This window comes from Myxocyprinus asiaticus, chromosome 32, assembly GCF_019703515.2.
Source record: "Myxocyprinus asiaticus isolate MX2 ecotype Aquarium Trade chromosome 32, UBuf_Myxa_2, whole genome shotgun sequence".
NCBI lineage: Eukaryota > Metazoa > Chordata > Actinopteri > Cypriniformes > Catostomidae > Myxocyprinus > Myxocyprinus asiaticus.
Window position 1 is genome coordinate 4,941,835 of NC_059375.1, and position 11,827 is coordinate 4,953,661.

Sequence of the window (11,827 nt, forward strand, 5' to 3'; positions counted from 1 at the left end):
ATGACTCCAGCTCAGGAGCGAATGTTTATCTCAAAGTCAGCATGTATGTAGTGGGAACAGGAGATGGGCTGCCGGTACAGCCTCTTACACTAATTTATACGAGTTCCTGAAGTGTTTGACAAATGTTACGCTCTGTTTCACACCCTAGTGAGCTGCCTTGCTGTCTTCTCATGACATAGGAAGCTGCTGTCTATGGCAGCATCTAACTAAAATGGAATGCACTACATAGGCAGCAACCCATTTGCATCATACAAATAGTACTCCTCACATGAAGCACACGGGAGACTCGACTCATAATTGATTTCAATAGATTGGCATGTTGTTAGCATTTTGCAGAGCTAATGACGTGATACTCGAAAAAGCATAAAACACACAGCACACTCAAATATTGGATAATATAATCACATTTTAATACACTGAGCTGTTTTTATGGATACTTTTAGTATTGAAAGAAACAAGTGCATTTTTTCACTTTTAGTGCAATGGATATATGCAAAGCTGCTTTTGAATTTAGCCAATTGTGAAGTCTACCTTTTGGAACAGGCTTCACGCCTATGATGCCTTATAATCTGCTTATGTAGGCAGCTCACTAGGTTTTGTACCAGAGCTAAAGTTTAGTCTATATACTGTATGTTTTAGCTTTGTTTTCCCATTTAATTGACTGATATGACTTCTGAAAAGGCTAAATACGGCAGTATCTGTAAATGTCTGGATTGGGTAAAAACTAACCAAGAGAATTTAAAAAAGCTTATATGAGTTCTTTCTATAACCCCAATTCCAAAAAATGTGGGACGGTATGAAAAATGCTAATAAAAACAAAAAGGAGTGATTTGTAAATTATATTCACCCTTTGCTATATTGAAAGCACTACAACTAAACATTATATGATGTTTTTCCTTGTGAATTGCATTGTTTTTTTTTGAAAACGCACTGCACTGCCGACTTCTCTGGGCTCAGTCTCATCTTACATGGAAAGTAGAACAGTTGAACTGTTGAACTGTGTTTTTTGGTCTGACAAGTCCACATTTCAAATAGTTTTTGAGAAACACAGCCATCGTGTTCTCCAGGCCAAAGAGGAAAAGGACCATCCACGCTGTTATTAGCGTCAGGTCCAAAAGCCAGTGTCTGTATGGGCCAGGGGTGTGTCAGTGCCCATGGCGTGGGTAACTCGTACATCTGTGAGGGCACCATTAATGCAGACAGATATGTAAAAATTTTGGAGCAACATATACTGCCATCCAGCACCGTCTTTTCCAGGGACATCCTGGCATTTTCAGCAGGAAAACTTTAAACCACATACTGGCCAAATAAGCAGAGAGTGTGTGCTACATTGGCCTGCCTGCAGTCCTGACCTGTCTCCAGTTGAGAATGTGTGGTGCATAATGAAGCGCAAAATACGGCAACAAAGACCCCGTACAATTGTGCAGCTGAAGACCTGCATAATGGATGTATGGGGGAAAATTCCACTTTTTAAACTTAAACTTGTGTCTTCAGTGCCTAAATGCTTGTGTTATTAGAGAAATAGTGATGTTTCGCAGTGGTAAACACTCAATTGTCCCAACTTTTTTGGAGTGTGGTGCAATCATCTGAAATTACTGTACATTTTCTAAAACAATGAAATTCACAAGGTAAAACATCATATAATGTGTAGTTGTAGTGCTTTCAACATAGCAAAGGGTGAATATAATTTACAAATCACTCCTTATAGTTTTTATTTTTATTTAATTTTTTGGATTTTTCCCAAATTGGAATGCCCAATTCCCAATGTGCTTTTAAGTCCTCATGGTCGCATGATGATTTGCCTCAATCCGGGTGGTGGAGGATGAATCCCAGTTGTCTCCGTGTCTGAGACCATCAACCCCCGCATCTTATCACGTGGCTTGTTGAGCGCCTTGCCACGGAGACATAGCACGTGTGGAGGCTTCACGCCATCTACTGTGGCATCCGCGCTCAACTCACCACGCGCCCCACCGAGAACGAATCACATTATAGCGACATCGAGGAGGTTACCCCATGTGACTCTACCCTCCCTAGCAACCGGGCCAATTTGGTTGCTTTGGAGACATGACCTGGAGTCACTCAGCACGCCTGGGATTCGAACTAGCGAACTCCAGGGGTGATAGCCACCGTCTTTTACAACTGAGCTACCCAGGCCCCCTCCTTTTTGTTTTTATTAGCATTTTTCATACTTTTTCATTTTTCATACTTTCCCAACTTTTTCAGAATTGGGGTTGTATTTGAAACTGTGTTATAGATGCATTGTGAGTATTGTATGTGTGTGTTTGTCAGGTGGAGAAGAGGGATCAGGACAATGATAAAGAAGATGTGGAGAGTAACCTGCTGCTGCCCGCTGGTGTCACTCTGCGATGGGTTACACTCCAACTCAAAGTGTTTAGAGCAGAGGACGTCCCCCAGAGTATGACAGTTATTCCATCAGTTATCAAGCAGTGGTCTTGCGCTCACAGTGGCAGAGCTCTGAATCACTAATTTTCATGATAACTCTGAATAACCACTGATTTGGTTCCTGTGGCATTTAGTCCAGGAAATGGCCACAATGGTGATGCTGTATTTGTTAAACTGACTCAATCCCTGAAGTAGAAGCTAAAAAGCTTTTACAGAGTTAACTGTAAATAAGCCATTGGCAGGTTGATTTCCCTGAAAAGTGTGGTGCTCCGTTTGTTTGAGCATCACGATCAGCCCATAACAGCAACTTTGGGGCAGGACTGTCTCTTTGGCTGACCAGTGGAAGACAGGAGGAGTATTTAGGGAAACCTGTGATTTATTTTGCAATTCTATTTAGTTATGCTAATGGTACAGAAATTACACATTTCACCTTTAAATAGTATCAAATATTATTTGATCACAAAAGCATCCTGTAAGTAGTCATGCAAAATGTTTGCAGTCATATACCAGTTTTTGGTCTTCATTCAGTCTGTGAAAAAAATAAATTAACCCTCTTTAAAAAATACAACAGTTTTAACATGGAAATGCTGTTTGATTTCAGTGGATGACTCCCTCACCCAGACTTTAAAAGAGGCATTTGGGGGGCATGAAAATAAGAAAAATCTGGTAGATCCATTTGTCGAGGCTGGGTTTGCTGGCAAAAAGTTACTGTCCTCCCACAACACACATACAGTGGTGATGATTTGGACACTTAAGCCAGACTTAAAGAAATGAATGACTTAATATAACAATGCCATTCATTTTTAAGAAATCTACTGAAAACACTCTTTTTCTAGCAAAACCTTTCATACCCCCAAACCCATATGACTTCACATGGTTTATTTTCCATATAATGTAAGTAAATAGTGACTCCGGTCTGTCAAGTTTGAGAAAGGACAAAAAAACAACAACAAAAAACATAAAAACATAGTGAAAGTATACATTGTGACATGTGCATGATTATTTTATAAGTCTTCTGAAGGCAAGCAGACAGTTTGTGTGATGATGAACAGAATTAAATTCAGGTTGTTATTCACTGTTAAATCAAATTATTAATAGAGCTGTTCAAGTGTAGTCCAAAAACCTGGAATAGAATTTGCATTATCGAGCCATGGGTTCCCTCAGGGTTTTATAATAGCAGTTTTGGATTTATGAGTAAAATATTGTCTGTGGTAAACATTATAGTACTTCAAAATACTTGAACATTTTGTTCTACAGTCATACCCAAAATTACACTTTTTTTTTTTTTTTTTTTTATGTTTTTTTTTGTATGTTGTTAACAAGTTGCTAGATAAGGTTAGGTTTTCCGTTTTGTCAGCCAGGTTCACTTGCATGCTTGTGGTATTTGCAGTCCAGTGGTGGACAAAGTACTCAACTTTATTACTTAAGTAAAAGTCATTGTGGCGAGCAGGTCATGGCCGAGCGATAAGGATGGACTGCTGGAGGAGAATTATCGCAATCAGCTGGGAGAGAGATAAGGCAGCAGCCAGAGTTGCAGCAGGAGAGAGAGAGAGAGAGAGCGATACACGAAGCTGTCTGTGTTGAATGTTCGACTGAAATCCTATTGTGTTTGAGTGTATTTATGTAGATACTGAAAAGCATACCGTAGTGTGTGTAAAATAAATGCCTTACGTTTGGATGTTTACCCGGCTCACGCTTCCTCCTTCAGTTGAGAGCAAGAGATCTGCCACAGTCATCCATTAAAATACTACTTAAGAAATTACTTAGTTTTAAAAATACTTCAGTATCAAAAAGTATCCGTTTATCTTATAAAATGCGACCCATTTATGTTGTTACTTTTAAAGCCATATAACTGAGTCTCATATAGGTAATACTGGATACAAAAATTAAACAAAATACAAAAGTAAAGCTGAGTCGCAGGTGTATAAGGACAGGGCATTTCACTCAGAAAATAAGCTATAGTTAATGGAAATGAACATGAACAGAATATAATTAATTCAAACAATAATATCAATAATTTTATTGTGTAAATGTTCAACATATTTACTTATTCTGTCTTTGAACAGTTTTGAGTTGAAGCTACCCTTTTAAAAATAGTAAGCTTCACTACAAGCTAACAGTTGGGCCTAACTACACTAAATTATTATCTTTATTTTAAATTATTATTATTTTTTTATTTATTTTTTTATCCCCTTCCTCCCAATTTGGAATGCCCAATTCCCACTACTTAGTAGGTCCTCGTGGTGGCGCGGTTACTCACCTCAATCCGGGTGGCGGCGGACAAGTCTCAGTTGCCTCCGCTTCTGAGACAGTCAATCCGCGCATCTTATCACGTGGCTCGTTGTGCATGACACCATGGAGATTCTCAGCATGTGGAGGCTCATGCTACTCTCTGCGATGCACACACAACTTACCATGCGCCACAATGACCACGAGGAGGTTACCCCATGTGACTCTACCCTCCCTAGCAACCGGGCCAATTTGGTTCCTTAGGAGACCTGGCTGGAGTCACTCAGCAAACCCTGGATTTGAACTCGCGACTCCAGGGGTGGTAGTCAGCATCAATACTCGCTGAGCTACACAGGCCCCAGGTGTTATCTTTATTTAAAATATATAACTATCAGTATTGAACAGCATTTGAACAGATACACCAGAGCGTAAATAAATGTAAACACATTCATGAGAATAAATGAATCGAAACAGCATCATTTAACTAAATATTCAGCAACAAATAAGAAGACATGAAATAATGTGTAGGGTATTCTGCATAGAACTCAGATGAATCTATCTTTAATATTGTTCATGTACAGTACTGTGCAAAAGTTTTAGGAACTTGTGAAAAATTTTGCATAGTGAGGATGCCTTAAAAAATAATGACATAAATAGTTTTCATTGATCACTTAATGTCATACAAAGTCCAGTAAACACAAAAAAGCTAAATCAATATTCGGTGTGATCACCTTTGTCTTTAAAAGAGCACCAATTCTCCTAGGTACACCTGGACACAGTTTTTCTTGGTTGTTGGCAGATAGGATGTTCCAAGCTTCTTGGAGAATTTGTCACAGTTCTCAATTGCTTCTGTCTCTATGTAATCTCAGACTGACACGATGTTCAGTGGGGGGTGCTCAGGTGCATCCTGTTTCCACTGATCATCCTTGAGATGTTTCTACAACTTGATTGGAGTCCACCTGTGGTAAATTCAGTTGATTGGACATGATTTGGAAAAGCACACACCTGTCTATATAAGGTCCCACAGTTAACAGTGCATGTCAGAGCACAAACCAAGCCATGAAGTCCAAGGAATTGTCTGTAGACCTCCGAGACAGGATTGTATCGAGGCACAGATCTGGGGAAGGGTACAGAAAAATGTCTGCTGCATTGAAGGTCTCAATGAGCACAGTGGCCTCCATCATCCGTAAATGGAAGAAGTTTGGAACCACCAGGATTCTTCCTAGAGCTGGCCGCCTGGCCAAACTGAGCGATCGGGGGAGAAGGGCCTTAGTCAGGGAGGTGACGAAGAACCCGATGGTCACTCTGACAGAGCTCTAGCATTTCTCTGGGGAGAGAGGAGGATATTCCAGAAGAACAACCATCTCTGCAGCACACCACCAATCAGGCCTGTATGGTAGAGTGGCCAGACGGAAGCCACTCCTCAGTAAAAGGCACATGACAGCCCACCTGGAGTTTGCCAAAAGGCACCTGAAGGACTCTCAGACCATGAGAAACAAAGATTGAACTCTTTGGCCTGAATGGCAAGTGTCATGTCTGGAGGAAACCAGGCACCGCTCATCACCTGGCCAATACAATCACTACAGTGAAGCATGGTGGTGGCAGTATCATGCTGTGGGGATGTTTTTCAACGGCAGGAACTGGGAGACTAGTCAGGATCGAGGGAAAGATGAATGCAGCAATGTACAGAGACATCCTTGATGAAAACCTGCTCCAGAGCGCTCTGGACCTCAGACTGGGGCGAAGGTTCATCTTCCAACAGGACAACGACACTAAGCACACAGCCAAGATAACAAAGGAGTGGCTCCGGGACAACTCTGTGAATGTCCTTGAGTGGCCCAGCCAGAGCCCAGACTTGAACCCGATTGAACATCTCTGGAGAGATCTGAAAATGGCTGTGCACCGACACTCCCCGTCCAACCTGATGGAGCTTGAGAGGTCCTGCAAAGAAGAATGGGAGAAACTGCCCAAAAATAGGTGTGCCAAGCTTGTAGCATCATACTCAAAAAGACTTGAGGCTGTAATTGGTGCCAAAGGTACTTCAACAAAGTATTGAGCAAAGGCTGTGAATACTTACGTACATGTGATTTTTTTTTTTTTTTCCGTTTTTTTTTTTAATAAATTTGCAAAGATTTCAAACAAACTTCTTTCACGTTGTCATTATGGGGTAATGTTTGTAGAATTTTGAGGAAAATAATGAATTTAATCCATTTTGGAATAAGGCTGTAACATAACAAAATGTGGAAAAAGTGAAGCGCTGTGAATACTTTCCGGATGCACTGTATTTCCTATTGACACACTAAAGCTGAAGATATAATTAACCATCTTAAGACAAATGCTTTTGTGAAACATCTTATGTGCCTAAGACTTCTGTACAGTACTGTATATGAACAATGAACAAATCGATTCACTAAAGTGAATCAAACTTCTCAATGCTTCATATGAGAGGGAGAGGACAGTTTAGAAAAGCTTCATATACATGAATCGTCCATCATATACATGAAACAGCACACGGGTACCAAATTGAATCAATATTCTGTGCTGCCGGTCCCGTAGAATGAACCAAAAGCATGCGACACCCCGTTTTCCATTCATCATCATTCATCATTAATGAATGAAGCAAAATCATATGGTAAAAGCACCTACTGTCATTATTCCACAACATCTTAGAAGTGTCCTCCATGGGTTCTGTGTTCCTTGTATTCTGTAGCTAAAATACAGTGAATACATTTAGACTTTCAGGTTTGTACATAGCTGGGGTAAATAGAAACGTATCTGTGCGTTTGGAAGCGTTTTTAGGCTTATTTAAGATCATAACTTCTCAATCCTTAATAAAAGCACGCCTCGCTGGTCTTAAGCAGACTCCATGAGAGCACGCGCTGAGTGTCTGTGTTCGTGCTGCTGTCAATCAAACACACTGTGCTCTGTTTATAAGCTGCTCTGTGCTTTTTTTGTAATAAAACAAACTTTTTTAAATCAGTGTAATGAGTAAAGAGATTAAAAAGTATTTATCTGGCTAACAATTTAGCAAAGTAAAAGTTGCAGAAAAATTAAATACTCAACGTCCAAATTTTGTAAGTACAATAACAAAGTATTTGTACTTTGTTACTTTACACTACTGTTGCTGTCCTTATCTAGAAACTCGTTGGCATATGCATTTTATTAAAACATGGCGGCTTTAAAATTCATGTTTGAAGTATGACTGTGTGTAATTTGTGTATTTTTGTAGAACACAATGTCAGAGTGTCTTCAAGTAATGTTTACCAAGACCTTTTTTACTCATAAATTGAAAGACCCCATTATAAAAACCCATGGGAAATTCCAGAGGGAACCCATGGCAAATTACCCTTCTGGTTTTGACTACAAATTGACGTCATGGCTGAACAGCTCTGTAAAAAACTTGGGGTTGAAAATGGGGGCATGTCGATAACATCAAACCTAATTTCTTCTCATCGCTTCTCAAGACCAAACGTCATAACGTCATGCCTTACAACCAATGAGGTTTGATGTTATTTATGTAGCCGCCATATTTGATTTTCATATGGGTTTGGAGCGACATGGGGATGAGCAAATAATGACAGAATTTAAATTTTTGGGTGAACTATTCCTTCAAGTGTCCAGATACTTTTCTGACTTCTGTCTAAAGTATAGTTCCATGTCTGTGCTTACTGCTTACAGCTCTGTACAAACATAATAGAGAAGAATGCAAACCCAGAGTGGAACCAACAGCTTAATCTACAGGTTAAGGTAATAGTGCTTTTTTTGTTGTTGTTTTTTTCAATGCTGGATTGGAACAGATTTGTTTATGCCATGTGTTAATTGTCTAGTTTTCTGCTCCCTTGAAATTTCCAAGTGAAAAACCTTGTTTTACAGTTCCCGTCCATGTGTGAAAGAATGGTTGCATAGCTGACAGGGGTGTGAAAGTATGGATACTGAATGAAAATCTTCCTCAATTAAAAGTCCAAGTATCTAGCCAAAAACATGCTTGAGTTAAAGTAAAAAAGTATTCACATTAAATTGTTCTTAAGTATTAAAAAATAACTTTTTTCTAGCTAGAATGAAATCAAGAAAGGAGATTGTGTGAGAGAGGATGTTGATTAGATTGGTTTGTCGCCTTTTAACTGTCACTGAAGAATGTCATATTTCTCCCCCAGTGGCATTCACAACCTGGTCATAGAATCATCTTACAATAACTACATTTTCAGTGTTGGCAACTATTTCTCATGGGAATTCGCCAAAGGCTCGCTGAAATGTCGCTAAAAGTAGCTAAATCACGGGGGGCCTGGGAATCTCAGCGAGTATTGATGCTGACTACCACCCCTGGAGTTGTGAGTTCGAATCCAGGGTGTGCTGAGTGACTCCAGCCAGGTCTCCTAAGCAACCAAATTGGCCCGGTTGCTAGGGAGGGTAGAGTCACATGGGGTAACCTCCTCGTGGTCACGATTAGTGGTTCTCACTCTCAGTGGAGCGCATGGTAAGTTGTACGTGGATCGCGGAGAGCAGAATGAGCCTCCACATGCGGAGTCTCCGCGGTGTCATGTACAACGAGCCACGTGGTAAGATGTGTGGATTGACGGTCTCAGAAGCGGAGGCAACTGAGACTTGTCCTCTGCCACCTGGATTGAGGTGAGTAACCGCGCCACCGCGAGGACCTACTAAGTAGTGGGAATTGGGCATTCCAAATTGGGAGAAAAAGGGGATAAAAAAAATAAAGAGTAGCTAAATCACTTGATGATGTCATTTATTACACAAGACGTCAAACTTACATATGTAAATGAATTCGCGTAAAGAGCTATTGCAATTTTTTAAAGGTGTAGAACCATGTTTTTTTTTTTTTTTTTTTTAACTAATTATTTAACGATTAGTATTTTACTACTAATCATTTAGCTATCACTAACTGAACTTGTCAAACATTCAGACAGTGGGGGATTTCTATTTATTTATTTATTTTGTTTTGTAATTAAACTGCATTATTGAACAATGTCAAAGTCCAAAATTATCCTAGCAATAGCAACCATGTGTAGGCAGCGGTGTAGTGTTGGGGATGTTTTTTATTTATTTATTTATAAACATGGATCTATATGCCTTATAATGCCTCACATGGAGCTGGTTTGGAGATCATATGTAATATATCTTATATTTTTTAACATATCTGTTGTGTGATGCTGAACCATCAGTGTGTATTACTTGTGCCAGTGTTACTGTGTCACATGACTTTTTGACAGTGACACCTCATCTGTTCATATCATTTATCTCTACACTTTATTATAGCTCAGGGGTTTATATCCATTCTATCTCTCTTTCTCACTCTGCTAGATAATTTCTCAATGCTCTTCTATCGCTGTAGTCTGACTTTTCTTTTCTAAATGGAAAGCATGCATGTGAATTGAGGTTGAGATTGTCCCAACAAATACCAACAACATGTCAGCTCATCAGTCATTCGATTTATAGAACATGGGTATGCACATAAATTGAACTCCTGATGGCATGCAGGTCAGTCATATTACTTGAAACACAGTGGGGGCGCTAGAACACAGAGATGTGTTTTATGTCACCAGATGTGGAAGAATGTGGCTAAAGCAGATTACAAAAGTTAAATTATTATATAATTTAGTTTGTAGTATAAGAGATGTCATAACTTAATCGGTTAGCCAAAAGTTTTGACAATATTTTAACATCTTGCTGGATCAAGGAAATTGGACAGTAACTCTTACACTCACTTGGATCTTTTTCCTTTTTAAGAATCAGACCGATCAGGGCTTGTGTCATGGTTGGCGGAAGCTTTCCATTCTTTAATGATTCCGTATAAACTTTAAGCAAGGGTGGAGCCAGTTCTGTAGCATAAGATCTAAAATATTCTACATGTAGGCAAGGCTTTAATTTCTCTTTAAAAATATTTTTTTTGCTCCGTCGTCAGTTTAGGGAGATCTAATGGTTCCACAAAGTTTCTAATATCTTCATTAGTAGACGAAGATGTGAAACTAAAGAGATCAAGATAGAATTCCTTAAAAGCATTATTAATATCAACCATTATCACCACTGTCATCTCCTATTATACTCTATATTTATAACCTATAATAGTATTTATATATAGTATTTATAAGGTGTATAGATAGATAGATAGATGTCATCATCGGCTAAAACGCATGCGCAGGTTACTTTACTTCCTGAACGAGTGTGCACCCGAGTCCGAGTTGCTTTCACATTCACGCGAATCGCGCTACAGTTCCATTGCAACCGAACTCAGACCACCTCCTACAGGTAGTCTCGGGTTCGGTACCGTGGTGTGCTCCCCGGTCTGCATGACAGCTTTCGAATCTCACCGATTTATGACACAAAACACGTCCGACCCTCGCATGGTGCCAAGCGACCCCCCATCCAACTGCTTTTGAATGTCAGAAGGTATGAATGATTACTCCAGCCTGGCCTGCTAGACTTTTCTCAGGTCATGAATTTGCAAATCCACTTCTAACGCTGATATGTGTCTTGCTCTACTCTCTCCAGTGCATGGTTAAAAGTGGCTGTTTGCTTGAGTGCGAAGCCAATCCAAAGTTTACTGCAAGGATCGCTGAAAATGTATCTTAGAAACTTTGGGCATTTTTCTTGAGAAAGAAAGTATGCATGCAGACCATTGAAAATGTGTAGTATTCTTTCAAGAGCTGGACCAAGAGAGAGGAAACGTGTTGCCATGCTGCAGTAATTTCTGATAGTCCAGCTGCACAAAAGCGAGTAGGCCTACGTTGCATATGACAGCTTCAGATTTGGTGCAGGTAGAAGAAAATTTCGGATCATACAATTTCTTGATCAATTTCGCAGTGCAGTCAGCCGACCGAAAACTATGGCTGTGCACAACAGAATGATAAGCAAAAAGTCCTTCACTTGCGTGCACCTTGTCAGATTCTGAACTTTGCAACACTTGGTGTGGCACACTTACTTTTAGCAGCATCCACATGCTTTTTTGTATGAACATGCTGCACGATGTCGGTGCGGCCTCCATGGGCGATGGAAAAGCGAGCTCCACAAATTTCACACCTCACTTTACTAGGCTCTGTCTGTGACTCCTTTTTTAGAAATGTAAACTCTTTTTGAAGACCCTCATTAAATGAACATGCACGCTTCCTTGATATTTTTCCAGCTGCAATTTCATCTGTGTGCTCTTTCAAACTGACTCTTCAATCAGTTCACTAACTGGACG